This window comes from Octodon degus, unplaced genomic scaffold, assembly GCF_000260255.1.
Source record: "Octodon degus isolate 3935 unplaced genomic scaffold, OctDeg1.0 scaffold00006, whole genome shotgun sequence".
Taxonomy (NCBI): Eukaryota; Metazoa; Chordata; class Mammalia; order Rodentia; family Octodontidae; genus Octodon; species Octodon degus.
Window position 1 is genome coordinate 34055829 of NW_004524582.1, and position 4576 is coordinate 34060404.

The 4576-nt window shown below is 43.2% G+C and overlaps 1 pseudogene across 1 annotated transcript; it reads left to right on the top strand.

The window, feature by feature from the left end:
* Positions 1 to 296: 296 nt before the first annotated feature.
* On the top strand, positions 297 to 1146 carry LOC101576010 (annotated as a pseudogene). The gene has a single exon (XR_001117273.2). The product of XR_001117273.2 is annotated as a U1 small nuclear ribonucleoprotein A pseudogene (transcript).
* The last annotated feature ends 3430 nt before the right edge of the window (positions 1147 to 4576 follow it).

The following is a 4576-nucleotide window of genomic DNA, read 5'->3' on the forward strand; positions in this document are numbered from 1 at the left end:
TGCTGGAGACAAAACACAGGGTTTGTATATATGCTAGGCAAGTGCTCTACCACTAAGCTACAACCCCAGCCAAAGGGATGCAAATATGAATTAATCGGATTTCTGAAATCGCACAGTGAGGAGTTTGATAAATCTTTTCTCCAAAGACAAAAAAAAAAAAAAAAAGACAAAACTGTCAGTCAAAACCAACCATTTAAGAATTCTGAAATTTTACAGCAAATTAAGAAATACTTATTTAAGAAAAACTACTGTAGGGTCATCGGTGCTCATGGGACTTGCGGCCCTGTTGCCCTACCATGGCAGTTCCTGAGACCTGCCCGAATCACACTATTTATATCAACAACCTCAATGAGAAGATCAAGAAAGATGAGCTGAAGAAGTCCCTGTATGCCATCTTCTCCCAGTTTGGCCAGATCCTGGATATTCTGGTGTCTCGGAGCCTGAAGATGAGAGGGCAGGCTTTTGTCATCTTCAAGGAAGTTAGCAGTGCCACCAATGCCCTGCGCTCCATACAAGGTTTCCCTTTCTACGACAAGCCAATGCGCATTCAGTATGCCAAGACCGACTCGGATATCATTGCCAAGATGAAGGGTACTTTTGTGGAGCGAGACCGCAAACGGGAGAAGAGGAAGCCCAAGAGCCAGGAGACCCCATCTGCCAAGAAGGCTGTGCAGGGTGGGGCTGCAGCCCCTGTGGTGGGAGCTGTCCAGAGCCCTGTCCCGGGCATGCCACCCATGACTCAGGCTCCCCACATCATGCATCACATGCTGGGCCAGCCACCCTACATGCCACCTCCTGGCATGATCCCACCTCCAGGCTTCGCACTCAGCCAGATTCCTCCTGGGGCCATGCCCCCACAGCAGCTTATGCCAGGGCGGATGCCACCTGCCCAGCCTCTCTCGGAGAATCCACCAAATCACATCCTGTTCCTGACCAACCTGCCAGAAGAGACCAACAAGCTCATGCTGTCCATGCTTTTCAACCAGTTCCCTGGCTTCAAGGAGGTCCGCCTGGTGCCCGGGCGGCATGATATCGCCTTTGTGGAGTTTGACAACGAAGTGCAGGCCGGGGCCGCTCGAGATGCCCTGCAGGGCTTTAAGATCACCCAGAACAATGCCATGAAGATCTCCTTTGCCAAGAAGTAGCATCTTTGCCCCAGGCCTGCGCCTGCCCCTGCCCCTGTTCTGGGGCCGCCCCTCCCCTTTGGCTCAATCCCCAAAGGTAATTCCCCCTTTGGGGGCCTTCTTGGAGACGTGTGTGAATGCGTGGTTGCCACACAGCATTGTACCCAGAGTCTGTCCCCAGACATTGCACCTGGTGCTGTTAGGCTGGAATTAAAGTGTTTTTTGAGGTGTGGTTTTTCACAAAAAAAAAAAAAAAAAAAAAAAGAAAAAGAAAAACTACTGTACTGTGGTATTTACTATAGGGATGCTTCCAATTCCTCCTCTTCTAGCTCTGTAAGCAGCCAGCCATGAAAGGCCTGCCTGGTGTACATTCTGGAGAAAGGCAGAGGGAGGCTGGCTGTAAAAATACAAGAGGGAAGTCCAATGTCACAGCTGGTAGGTGTTTAATATTGGCTTTGGGAAGCAAGAGATCAGCCCAAAGTTTAAAGAGGATCCGTGAAGGAGAAGCAAGTAACAGAGTTTTACAAACTCCCACATACTTCTGGGAATCTGGAGAGGGCACCCCATGATCCTGCACCTTCCGGCTAAACAGGAAGCCTACTTAAACAGAGCCAGGACAGTCTCAAAACCAACCTGACAGGGAAGGTGTGTGCCAACCACATGCTTGCCTGGAGAGGTACAAGGCATACTGACTACCTGTACCTGAGCACAACCTCAGCCTATCATTGGCTAAGCTGGGGTAACCTTCACAAGAAGAGCTTGAAAATAAAAACTAGAATTAGAAACAAAAACCTAAGTAGAGACATTATGTGGTACTTACTAGGAGGAGACAAATTCCTCAGATTAGTTCAGGCAAATTATTGTAAAAACAAAGTAACAACCACCACCACCACCACTCTCGGGGTGGGAATCAGAACCAAAGTTGAGGTGGCATTGTCTGGATATATATATTTGTCAAATCTTATCAATCTATGCATATAAAAGTATGTGATCTGTACTGTAATTTTGAAACTTATCTCAAAAAAGTGTATATGCACCAATTCTTTTTTTTGTTTTCTGTTCTTTTTGAGACAGTGTTGCACTATACAGTTTAGGCTGGCCTTGACATGTACCAATTCAAAACAAGAAATGTAAATATTGTATATTGCAAACATGTACCAAAAAAAAAAAAAAAGAAGAAGAAGAAGAAGAAGGAAATCAAGAGATAGATGGAGGGGAGAAGGAAGAAGGGAAAAAGAGAGAATAAAAGGGATTAAAATACGTAATGTCCATGTACCAATTACAAGGAATGTAAACATTACTATGTTTTATATTTAAAATGGCCCCCAAGGGCCTGGGGAGATAGCTCAGAGGAATAAGTGCTTGCCTGGCAAGCAGAAGGTCCTGAGTTTGGTCCCTGGTACCACCAAAAGAAAAAAAAAAGGCCCCCAAATCCTCATGTGCTCCCAGATGGGGCTTTTGGAATGACTGGACCATGGGTGTAATAACTGGGTTGGTCCACTGAGAGGACTGGCATAGTTCTGAGTGTGGCTGGGTGGACTTACTGAAGAGAGAAGCCCCACTCAGCATGACAGGCACCAACCAAAAGCCTTGTAGCTTAAATGGAGTAAAAAAGGAGAAGGAGGCTCACTGCTCTTGCTTTTTTCTGTTTGCCCTGCCATTCCTGTTCTCCTCCGCCATACCCTTCTATCACACTTGCTGCCTTGGAACCAGTTAATTATAGATTGGAAATCTCTATAAACCGTGAGCTAAAAAATCAACCTTTCTTCCTTTAACTCGTGGGTATTGGGTATTTTGTCCTAGCAAAGAGAAAGTAACTGAGACAATTATGTACTACAAACATGTACAGTACTAATAAAAAAATAAAATGCTACTCAGTACTTAGGGAGACTGAGACAGGATTGAAAGTTTGAACTCAACCTGACACTCTCAATCAAATTAAATCAAATAAAATGAAATCACATCAAACTAAAACAATGTAATACAATGTAATACCATACCATACCATACCAGACCAGACCAGACCAGACCAGACCAGACCAGACCAGACCAGACCAGACCAGACAAGCTAGGGAGCAGCTCAGTATGAAAACCCCAGAACAACCACCACCACCAAAAAAGTGAGTCTCATCCCTAAATTCTACTACTTACAGGTAGCCCAGTATCTTTTGATGAGTACCCTTTTAGATTTTTTCTGTACATATATAATCATAAATATACAAAGCACATTTTTAATGCAAACTTAGTTGGCAATCTCCTTTTTTTCAATTAATAAAATATGAACATTCGACCCAGAGCCCAGGCCTGGTGTGTGAGTGAGGTGACCCGGATCTGCTGGATCCTCATTCAACCTAGAGCCAGGGCCAGCGTGGAACCTGCAGCAGAACACCCTGCAAAGAGGCTAGAGGTAAGACCCACCCAGCTGATTCAGGAACAGAGCATTTTGCCAGAGTGGCACAGAGGGTTCAACTCCAAGGGCTGCAACAGGAAGAAGTGGAGTGCAACAACCAGATCCAAGCCACACCTACCTGGCTGAGTTTGAACTTGGTACATCTAGACCTGGTGCTAAGGTGATAACTGTATCTAAGCTAAGCTCTACACCAAAGGTTAGAAGACAGTGCTACACAAAATGACAAAGAGAAGGAACAAAATGCAGTCTCAGGCCCCGAGTCCACCCAGAACAAATGCAGAAGACACTAGCATAGAAGACACTGGAAATCACACACCTGAAATCTCTGAAATAATAGCGTCAGAAGTAAAGAAACAACTGCAAAAAGGTATAAAGGAAATCAGATCAGAAATAATTTCTCAAGTAAAAAAAGAAATAATAACTATAATGACAGAAGTACTAAGTGCTTCTAAAGAAGATACTGATAAAAAAATAGAGAATAGAAATATGATGGAATCCTTAATTAAGCAATATAGGAAAGAAATAGAATACATGAAGCAGATTCAAAGTGATACACAGGAATTTAAAACCTCAACTACAAGCAGACAAAACTGTTTGAATGAAAGTGAGAATAGACTTTCAAACCTTAAAGACACTACTGCAGCTAGTGAAAAAGAAAAGATCTCTTAAAAACAAATAGGATACAGGAAAAAATAATTCAATACCTGCAAGATGATGCAAAGATGAAAAATGTGAGACTAATAGGCATCAATGAGAAAGAAGGAGTCAATACAAATGATAAAAGAATATGGATGGAAATGATAGCAGAAAACTTCCCAAATATGGGGAAACTATCTGACATTCACGTAGCCAAAGTATATAGAACTCCAAATAACGTCAACCCAATTAAAAACACACCCAGACATACAATAATCAAAATCCCAGAAACTCAGTATAGGAACAGTATTCTAAAAGCCACTAAAGAAAAGAAATAGATCATATTTAAAGGAAAACCCATCAGGATAACAGCAGATTTCTCTTCACAAACCATCAAGGCAAGAAA